Source organism: Haliotis asinina, chromosome 1, assembly GCF_037392515.1.
Source record: "Haliotis asinina isolate JCU_RB_2024 chromosome 1, JCU_Hal_asi_v2, whole genome shotgun sequence".
Classification (NCBI taxonomy): Eukaryota; Metazoa; Mollusca; class Gastropoda; order Lepetellida; family Haliotidae; genus Haliotis; species Haliotis asinina.
In genome coordinates this window covers 85,755,958-85,767,783 of record NC_090280.1, presented here as the reverse complement: position 1 = coordinate 85,767,783, position 11,826 = coordinate 85,755,958, and the positions used below count along the sequence as shown (strand labels likewise).

The following is an 11,826-nucleotide window of genomic DNA, read 5'->3' as shown; positions in this document are numbered from 1 at the left end:
TAACATGACCATCCTCTTAGACATGAGAGAGATCTAACATGGATACCCTTTCAGGCGATATAGAGACATTTAACATGGCCATCCTCTTAGACACGAGAGAGATCTAACATGGATACCGTTTCAGGCGATATAGAGACATTTAACATGATCACCCTCATACATATATAAGTCTATAACAAATCTAATTCTTTTTCAAATGCAATAATTAGATGAAAACGTCATTACCAAAAGGATTGCTCATGGTTCATGATGTAAAATACTTAACCCTTGTGACTTGTGATGGCATTTTCAACACAGTCAATGGAATATTCAACGCAGTCAAGCAAAACATGCTTGACTGTGATTCTTTCACCACAATGGATACAAAACGCGGGATCTTCACTTTTTAATAAATATTCGTGAGTATACCTCGTATGGCCAATGCGACATCGTCGCATAATGACCTCCTCAAATCTGGACTGACACTCCAAGTAAGTATAACCGATGTTTGGTTTTATTGCATGTAATGTATTGATACCTACTTGAGTGTCCCACTTCTTCTGCATCAGATCACGGATGTAAGATCTAATGGTAGCTTTATAATCAGTATAGGGAATAAGAAGGGTGTCACAGATTTGTTGAGGGCTGCCTTGGCCGCAAGGTCAGCCACAGTGTTGCCAGAGATACCAACATGGCTTGGTAACCAACAAAAGACGATGCCATATTGGCCAGTAGCAAGATCATTATGCAATTCAATATATTTAAATTAAAAGTGGATGTCTGCAAGAAAGATTTTTAATTGCCTGAAGACAAGAAAGAGAGTCTGAATAGATTATATACTGTTTAAGTTTAGGGTGTCTTTGAATATATTTAAGAGCTGTTAATATGGCGTTGGCTTCAGCTGTAAAAATAGAGCTCTTATCCGGTAATCGAGAAGATATTGTTCTGGATCCAATGACAGTGGCACAAGCAACTGCGCCACCATCCTTAGACCCATCTATAAATAAGGATTTATAATTGCTATATTTTTTTTAATTGATTATATTCTTGTTTTTATTGTAATTCATTTGTTTCTGATTTTTTAAATGTAGTTAATGTTAGGTCGACCTGTGGCCTAACCAACTGCCAAGGAGGAGAATAAAGAAGATGGGGGGGGAGCTATATCATCCAGCTCAATGCCGGCAGCAAAAATAAGTGGTTTTATTCTTAAACCAAGAGGCGGAAGAAGGGAAGATTTCTTATAGTACAAATCCTCATAGAGAGGATTGAAGACACAGTCATATGCAGGGTTTGACTCATTGGAACAAAGTTTTGTGACATACTGTAAAGATAATTTTATACGGCGTTGGTCAAGAGATGGCTCATCAGCCTCGACATAAAGGCTGTCAACAGGTGAAGTTCTGAAAGATCCAAGACAAAGTCTTAGACCTTGGTGGTGGACAGTATCTAAAAGTTTTAGGTTGCTTTTGCAGGCTCCACCATAAACGATGGAACCGTAATCAAGTTTAGACCGTATCAATGATCTGTATAAGCGAAGGAGGCTAGTCTGATCCCCTCCCCACTTTGAATTTCAACCTTTAACAAATCCAGTGCTTTCAGGCATTTAGCTTTAAGAGATTTAATATGAGGCCAGAAGGTTAAGTGAGAATCAAATATTAGACCCAGGAATTTTGCCTCTTTACCACTTTGATAGGAGTGCCATTTAAGTATAGTTCAGGGTTATTATGCGGTTTATATTTCCTACAAAAGTGTACACAATTAGTTTTCGACTTTGAGAATTTAAAACCATTCTCAAGACACCATTTATTTATTTTATTTAAACACAGCTGCAGTTGTCGTTCAATAGTATTCAATTTTTTACCACGAGAGGAAATGTTAAATTCATCCACAAAAAGTGATCCATCAAACGAATCATTTAAAACCTTGGATAAACTGTTGATTTTAATACTAAATAAAGTGACGGACAAAATACTGCCTTGTGGGACACCCTGATCCTGATTGTAATGATCAGACAGGGTTGAACACACTCAGACTTGAAATTGCCTGTCTTTTAAAACTCTGATATAAAAAGAGGCAAACGGCCTCTCAAACCAAACTAATGTAAATCCTTTAAAATGCCATGCTTCCAGGTCGTATCATAAGCTTTCTCAAGATCAAAGAAAATTGATACAGCATGTTGTTTATTGACTATAGCATTTTTAATGAAGGATTCCAAACGTACCAAATGATCAATGGTACTGCGATTTTTCCTGAAACCACATTGAATATTTGTTCTTAGGTTATTGGTTTCAAGATACCAAGTTAATCTATTATTCACCACACGTTCCATGGTTTTACAGACACAACTAGTTAAAGAGATTGGTCTGTAGTTAGACGGATCAGTATGATCCCGTCCAGGTTTTGGTATAGGCACTACAATGACATTACGCCAAGAAGTTGGGAAATTCCCCGAAGTCCATGTGGTATCAATTATACTTATTGTTTCCAAACACGACTCGGGCAAATGCTTCAAGAGCTGATAGTGGATATCTCCTGTTGCTGTATCATGAGCCTGCTCAAGGGCGGTATGGAGCTCATGTAGTGAAAATAATTCATTATAATCTTCACCATTGTCTGAGGTAAAATTGATTATTTTCTTTTCCTGTTGTGTCTGATACTTTTGAAACTCAGGAACATAATTTGATGAAGATGAGTGTTTGGCTAAAGTTTCACCAAGTTTATTTGCAATGTCAGTTTTATCAGTTAAAAGATTATCACCATCCTTCAGATGATGAACAGCAGATGTTGATCCTTTGCCCTTCATTCTTTGGACCATGTTCCACACTTTGGACATAGGTGTGCGTGAGTTTATTTTGGAAATATAATTCCTCCAAGACTGACGCTTATTCTGTTTAAAGGCGCGTCGAGCCTTGGCATTTGATATTTTATCTTTATCTAAATTATGAACAGTAGGATGTTTGCGGAAATATTTTTCTGCTTTCTTCCTACACTTTCTGGCCTGTGTACATTCATTATTAAACCATGGCTTACGAATATGTGGAATTGCAGAGGACTTTGGTATAGTTTCAAAAAAATGTTCAGATGAACGAAATGAAATTCACAAAGCATTTTGGAATCTAAAGGACACAGAGAAGCAACACTTCTTTATTAACAGTTGACAGTTGAGAGACTTGACAAACAGATCACATACTGAGGGGCAGAGCAGAATGAAGTACTCTTACTCATAATATTTTTTGTGAAAGGAGAAAAGGTTCGGGTGTGTAAGGGGTACTACCTAATGACTCTCCACGGTTCACAAAGAAGGGTCTGTTGAATTTGAAGTCTGTTACTTTGAATGCAAGCATTCTGAAAATGCATCAACGCTAAAGGAGGGTGATAGGAGAGGTCGGAAGTCATCCTCTAGGATCTCTGATGCACCGAAGTAAAAGGTGCGGGACCACATTAATTCGTTCCCACAGATTAAGTCCCATTACTGCAGGACCAGCAGTAAAAAAACAATACCTAGAACAGGATCTCATGCTGAGCAAGATGTATTACCATTATCTTGACAACTGTGAAAAAAATGAGGATGAACCAGTGAAAACGTCATATGTATGGGGCAATTTTCAACAGAGAGTTCAACCTCGATTTTATGAAACCAAAAAAGGATCGATGTGACAAGTGCGAGGAACATAGAATTGCCCAGTCACATAATCTTGTCAGAGGCTATGAAATCAGATTATTTTCAGCACAGGGCCTCGCAAGTTGCAATCCGACTTCAAAGAAACATTGACAGAGAGAATGGCTTGGCTGGTGTATGCTTTGACTTACAGAATGTTGTAAGTGGTCCAATGGCGAATATCTCGAGTGTTTTTACAGACGTAAGTTATCAGTCTACAATCTCACAGCCCACTGTTCTGTGGATAAGAGCGGCTTCTGTGCTATGTGACATGAGAAGATGACCGGAAGAGGTGGAAGCGAAATTGCAAGTGCCTTTAGTTTCCTGGAGAAAGTGCTGACTGACCACAATATCACAGAACTGACGTTGTGGTCAGACAGCTGTGTGGCACAAAACATGAACTCTGGAATTTCCATTTCCCTGATGAAATTACAGCGAAATCACAATTTAATCAAGATAACACAGAAGTGCTGTGAGCCAGGTCACAGTAATATCCAAGAGGTTGACAATATTCATAGTCGCCTGGAACTTGCTCTGTCAAAGAATGATGTATTTAGCTCTCTCGGGGTCATACGGTGCCTTCGGGGATCAGTGAAGAAGCCTGTCACTAACATGCACAAAATCTAAACCCTTCGAGGTTGCCTATCAGACGTCCTTCATTCACACGGACGTAAGCACAGTGTCTCTCCGTCCCATGCGTCCAACAAGAATGAAGCCACAGGGTCGATTCCCCACATGGCTACTATGAAGCTCATTTCCTGTCTCCCCAGTCGTGATATTGCTGGAATATTGCTAAGGGCAGCGTAAAACCAAACTCACTTCCTTGAAACAAACTTACTAGATTTGTGTTAAAGTGTGTGTGTTTTCAAAAGTCACTAACTGAGCTGTTCAACACTGAGAATGAAAGGCCATTGATTTATAACCACATAGAAACATCACGTGCAGAATAGTAGTTCAAGTTCAAGTATGTTTATTCCTGCCTTTAGGTCGTTGGCCCATCTACAAGTACATTGCAATGCATACTTCTTGCTCAATTTTGAGAATAATCACACATTCAATGGTGTTTGCCTTCTTTTAAGGGTATGTAACATATATTTACATACTTATAGCATTAGTGTATCATTGTCTGTCGTCATAAGGAGCTTACACTTGAAGATATTTGGATTACTACAAAAATACAATGGGAAATATAATTTTCTTAAGTCATTATAATGTTCGCACATAAGTAGAAAATGATTCCACGTCTAATTCACACAGTGGACATATTCTTAAACAATAGTCAACATTCGATCATCTGCCTTCATTTACGTTTAACTTTAGTAAACCAGCTCTTAATCTTGTATATAGGGTACGATATTTCTTTATAGTAATGGCAGTTAAATATTTTTCTTTAGATAGAAGACTTTTGCACTCCTTATATAATCAATATCTTGTGCTATTTTGAAGAACTTCATTCCAAGATTAATAAAACATGTTTATAGCAACATCTTTGAAGCGTCGATGAAATATCAACTTATTTCCAACTGATTGGCTAATCAATACAAAACCAAATCCATGGTTAAGCAACAAAAGACGTATTGATGAAGCATAGTTTGTGTATGAATGATTATCTAAAATAATCAACATGTCATGTGCTTTCTTAGGTATTTTATTGGACATTTCAATTAACTTTAACCAACATTTTTCAGCCCAACATAATGCATTGGTGTATAGTGGATATCGGCGACATTCGCCGTACGCTATAACATTTGGCCTGTGTCGACCAACATTTAGAAATCTTTCACAAGCTGTAATATATGCATTTTCAATTTTTTCGATTTTTTTCGAATCTATGTAGTCCCCACACCTCAGAGCCGTATAATAGGTTCAAAGCTTTTTACAGCGGGGTGGACGGTCTTCAGCCTATTCAGGTTATGGAGATGCACATATTGTCATGTTAGAGGTAGAAAAAAAATACCAAGATAGATACCTGTATGTATTAACAGTTGAGATCATGTTTCATTTTATTTTTATAGAACTATTTTTCACATTTTGCTAAACGATCACCCCTTCTAAATACAACATTCTTAGTTTTATTTAGGTTGACACTTAGTCACCAAGTGTCAGCAAAACTTTCTAAAACATTTAGTTGTCCCTGTAATCCAGATATGGCATCGGATACTAGAATGACATCATCAGCAAACACCATATTTGCCATTTAAGATGATATCATCTGACAATTCATTTATGAAAAGGGAAAAAAGGATTGGACGTCATATGTAACCTTGTTTCAGACCAACTGGACAGTCGAAGTAGTTTGTAAACAGTTCTTGCTAATTCTTACACAAGCTTTAACTGATATTATATATTTCTCGAAGGGCTGCCAGCATTTTACAACAGACGCCTGTATTTCTTAGACATGACCATAATAAAACACAATTGACAGAGTCAAATGGGTTTTTTTAAATCAACGAATGCAACGTATAATGTCTTTCATTTTTTATAGATCGACAGTGGAATACCGCTGTCTAAAACCAGTTTAAGTCTCAGCTATCTTATCCTTTAGATTAGCCCAATTCGTCAATTTGGTATTTAGCACACAGGTATATATTTTACTAACTACATACAATAAGGAGATACCTCTGTAGTTATCAGGATTGTTTTTGTTTGTGGAGAGGGGTGATAGTGGATTTTGTCCGATCTTCAGGAAACGACCTCGTATCGAAGAACTTGTTAAATAATGTAACTAAGAAGGACATTATATGTTTTTCACAACATTTCAACATTTCACATATGATAACATCATTGCCGGGCGATTTGTTATTCTTCAAATGGTTAAGAGCTATGTGTATTTCTGTATCCGTGATGGGTGATTCCAACACGACATAATCAATGTCATCTAAAGCCATATCATTGTCATGGTCATTGTCATCAACCACAATATCATCATTAGTTGTACCACTCGCAGTTTTACAGTTAAATACATTACGAAAATGATCAAACCAAGTTCCCTCACTTATACTGTTCGTTAATTCTCGTCTGGACGAAATGTTTCTGAGTGCTTTCCAGACCATAGCTGAATTTGACAAATTTGCTTTCAGCCTCTTTTTTTGTCTGGTTTTGATAATACACTTTACTGTATTTGCAACTGTAAACCAAAAGTTACTGTGTTCTGTAATCTGATTGGTTGAAAAACATGATTAAATGGTATTAGATTCCCGGAAACTGAAAGACTATTCACCGCGTATTGACACGTAAACAATTGTTTTGTTGTGTCATCAACAGTGGTTACGTCATTCAAATCATATTGTGACTTAAAGTTAGAATGACGTGACAAATGAGCAGCTCCCGATGCTACTATGGGAACCAGCTGAAACGGCCAGCTGATGACACTTCACTGTTGTATCCGTATTCGATGTAAACGAGTGCAGACACTAAAACCCTTTGGTTTACTTTTGTGTTTACAATGTCGATAAACATCATGTGTTGGCCAATTTCCGGTTGTTATTGAGTATTTGAACCACGGGAATGACAATGACCAGTCCTCAAGCAATTTGGGGGCATCATCAGGTTACCGTGAATCGCTCATTTCTGAAAATATGTGGGCGTTTTATGATAATTCTGTCCATTTTAGCTGCAGTAAACTTTAACCATTTGAGGCAAGGTTGAGATGACTGTTTAAGGGCATCTTTCTTATGCTTTGGACCCAGTGTTTGCAATACATTAATATACCAGCTGACCATCAGGGCCAATTGCAACCTGCAGGCTTTAAAATCTACAAGCCCTGGATGAAATCGGCAGGCCCGTTTGCTTAAAGTCAATAAAAACAAAGTAGACTACATTGTGCACAGTTTCACACTAATTCTACAGAATCAAGCCAAGAATATGGTACAAAGATGAGTTTTTATTTGTTAGACTATTTGTTTTATTTGTTGACAATCCTACGCCAAAGCGCTGAAAAGAAAAAAACAGGAAGTGAAATTGTAAGTTCGTAAGATGAAGGATCGTGGATGATTTCCGTACTAATAAACAAAACGGATGAAACATTCCCGCTGAAACATAATTGACAGCTAATTTGCTGAAGGCGATAGGAGCCTGCACATATTTGAAACTGCCGGCCGATACAAAACAAGCGATGATGGGCCTCTGGGCTGGCGGTTATCTAATCAAATTACTCGTCGTGTAATTGTTTCAACGTTTCCTTGCAAATTGCTGACCCTACAGAATGTCACGCGTAGTTTAGGCCCGTGATGAAGAATCATATCATCATAGACAATATGTTTGGATCCATGTTCGAAATATCTGCCTGCCCGCTAGCAAAATGCTAGTTCACCTTTGATCGGGCCTGTGAAAAGTCACTGACGCTGACACGGGCTAGTCATAATTTAGGAGCTGATCATGTTCCCTGAATTCTGACAAGTTGTTGCGTTTGGTTCTGCCGATGCCTCAGTGAACACTGGGTTCAAAAAAATGGAGTAGTAGCACTTCTCAAGAAACGAATATCCGCGCGTTTAGCGAAAGCGGGGGATACGGTATTAGCTCCGTACGTACGTACGAACTGGAATACGTTAAGAACCATTCTCTAGATTTATTCCATATTTGGTACCTAGGTTTATCATAGTAAAAGACAGGTCTCAGTCAGGTTTGGTGACCTTTACCTTTATATCAGGGTCACAAGGGGACTTTTAACCTTTTAGCCTTGTCAGCGAGATATCTCAGGAACCATTCCCAGAATTCCCAGGGAAGATGTAGGACCCAGTCGACTTAGGTGACCTACGGTTAATTTTCAAGGTTATAGTGACACTTTGAAGATTTCAGCATGTTAAGCTGCATGTTAAGTTTGTCAGCAAGTTACCTCAAGAACCGTTCTCTGGATTTTCTTCGCATCGGACATCAAGCTTTATCTAGGGAAGGAACAGAGTTTAGTAGATTTTGGTGACCTTCACATAATGTTCAAGGTCACTGACACACTTTGATGATTTCATGTTTACCTGCATGTTAAGCTTGTCACTAGATTTTCTTATTCATCACCAAGCTTCATATTGGGAAGACGCAGGACCCAGTCGATTTGGGTGACCTACTATACTTTTTCCTGTTTCATCGATTACTAGATACATTCAGCACCAGATTCACTTTAGGCGAGATACTGTTTATTTGTTTGATTTTAAAGGGTGGTAACATTTATTCTGGACAAGTAGTAACAGCAAATGGTAGCATTTTAACAGAACCAAATTGTTTAGATGAAAGGTCTTTTACTTCAAAGAAACGGAAATGAATATGTAGTGGTGGTGATTCGGAGCGATTTCATGAATCTTGTCAAGTTTAACTTTCAAAGAGTCTGACCTACATTGCTGTAGAGACACATAATCCCAGATTAAATCTGTCTTATGTGTGAGTTGACGTAATTAACATATCAACTTTGTCAATATCAAACTTCATAAGGACAGTTCAGGTTTAATATTTCTCTACAGTGGTAGAGCGTCCGCGTGGTGCCACAAGGAACATGGATAACTATCATTTAGTACCTTTAATTTTCCATCTTGGATACATATAGTTTTCTATTGCAAAATCTACCACACCGCCAACTCCTATTCATTGATTTCTTTAAGAGGAGTAATGGAATTCAGGATGCCTGTTAAATACGCTGGATGACCAGAATGATATGAATCATTGTTGTGTAGTTCGTATCTGCATGTCTAGGTGATGGTGGTGAATGTTGTGCTGTGCTCTGATTTCCTTGAACTGTCTCCCAGTTCACTTAATGCCAGCCTCACATGGTACAGCAAGTATTAATAGATGATATGATTTCTTCTTTGTATTTGTATCACGCTTAGGTTCATTGTCAACAATGTATATATTTCCGACTGAGTTCACATAATTACCTGAAAAAATGCAGAATGTCAGCATAACCTCAAAATGCTGACTGTTTTTCAGAGTTTTTATGACTTAATCATTATTGGAATATTTCTTCTGATTTGATATTCATATGCTCACGTTTGGAAGACCATATGATGTATTCTGCATGTCTGTCCCAGGGTCAATCTAGATGACATAATACATCTTCTACACAAGATGAAGTTTCATAATGACTTGGAATGTTAAAATGTTTCCTTCCTGCCGTTATTGAAACAACTGGATGTGACTGTTTCTGTGTCTCTGATATTGTTGTAGCAACTGGCATGACATCTACTTGGGTTGCAAGTCCAGATTTGAAGAGGTCATCATGCGACGATGTCGTATTGACCATACGAGATACACTCACGAATATTTATTGAAAGGCGAAGATCCTCCGTTTTGTATCCCTTGCGATGAAAGAATCACGATCAAGCATGTCTTGCTTGACTGTGCTGAATATTCCATCACAAGGGATAAATATTTTAAATCGCGAACTATGAAGGATCTTTTTAGTAATAACAGTCCTCATTTAACTGTTCCATTTTAAAAAGAATTGGATTTACTAACTGATTTGTAAATAGGTATATAGTTTATGATTGGACGTTTGAATTAGTAACTAAGATTGTTAATGGCTGTTTCCTCGAGGGGGATTAAAGTACCGTAAAATTATTGACCACTTGAGAGGGTACGTAAGTCCCAAAACATTCCAAGTACATTTAAACCTTACACTGTTTTAATCGTGGTATATGTGTAATTTTAATTTTGGGTTAGATGTATCTAAACTGCTAACAACTGAGGGGATGATGTCCATGCAGGAAGCAAATGCCAGCAGCTGAGGGGATGGTGTAAATCGGTGGTATAGTCCAATTAGTGATGTTAGTTTTAACTTTCCACGCTATTTTTAATTGTAACTGTGATATTCTAGTTGTTTTACTGTCCTTTGACGACAGGTTCTTATAATGTATACATATTTCATTTCAATATCAAATATGTTCTCGTCACGATATGGCTGAAATATCAACTCACTCTCTCACTCATCCAGGACGCTAAACCCTATCATAAGTGAATGACAACTCACTGACTTTTCAAACGTATTCATGAGATCCCTAATTAGGAGATGTTGAGTTATAATTAGGAGATATTAAGTCCTAATTAACAGACAATTTTAGTTTCTTTGTGACACCAACATACTTCTGTGGTAATGAGATATAACCTTTCGATTTGACTTCACTGTCCTATTGGGTCCGACAGCGTTGCTCACATTTTGTTTCCCATCTGAGTCCCTTTGACGGAACCATGCAACACCAACGTAATGCAAATGAGTTCGCCTAAAGTACCTCATTCTGGGTGAACTCCAAAAACACAAATAGAAGGAAAATGTCTACAGTCATTTGTTTTATTTGCTTTACTCGTTCAAGGTCGTTTCCGGTCGACACTGAATCAGATGCTCTTTTCGCTTTGCTCCCCTCTTGTTGATCTTTTTAGAGCCATTTGAGATGGTTGGAATTTCCACGTGATGTGGGGTTGTCAGGTTAGGACGTAGTGAATACTAAGTAGAACGTATAAAATACAACATTTTCTTCCCACAGAGGTTAATTGACATATCTTCCTACGAACCTCTGTTCCAATACGTTCAGGATTCGTGATTGGTTGCAATCGGACGTAATTGTGCAATCAGCGACGTTGTTTCAATAGTGATTATTCGTAAGCTTCGGTAATTTCCGCATGCTTCGAGAAAACTACAACCACTTCCCCAGCGCGATGAGCAAAGTTTTCTTCTGGTCAGAACTGAGTCAAGTTACGGCGGATGAATGGCGTCTCCAACGCCCTTGCTGAGAACGGACAAACTGGCCATTGAATTTCTTGTGTGTCACGTCAACAGAAGTCCCCGGCAGGGAGAGATATTTGTTGCCCCACATTTGCTCGAATTTGTCATGTTGAATTTAAGTCGATGCAACACGTGTTCTGATTGGATAGAAAAAGGGAGATAGTTCTTGTTGCGATTTTGTGCTGCTAGCGGGGTGGAAGGAGTTATGAGAACCGGGAAATATCGCCGTGTGAGAACTGAGGTTCGTAGCAAGTAGCCTGTATGGGAATAGAATGAAAATGCAACTGAGTACTGCCATTTCCATTGAACATGGTGGATAGCCGAGTGATTACCGCATTTGCTCGTTTCCGTTCTCGACGTGGATACTCTGTATGAAGAGATGTTTTGTGTTCCCCATAGTATTCATACTCACTCACCTAACAATAAACCAAACATTCTCTCATCAAGCTCAGTGGCTCCTTAACTCCCATTCTTTAACATAGCACTA

General features: G+C 38.2%; 1 protein-coding gene across 1 annotated transcript in view; it reads left to right on the top strand.

Moving 5' to 3' along the window:
- LOC137298605 (D-beta-hydroxybutyrate dehydrogenase-like) overlaps positions 1 to 10,952 on the top strand; it is a 42,462-nt gene extending 31,510 nt beyond the window's left edge. The window contains exon 10 of the transcript XR_010957759.1: positions 10,930 to 10,952. The gene's annotated coding sequence lies outside the window, so the exon portion shown is untranslated. The remainder of the gene's footprint in view (positions 1 to 10,929) is intronic.
- Positions 10,953 to 11,826: the final 874 nt, after the last annotated feature.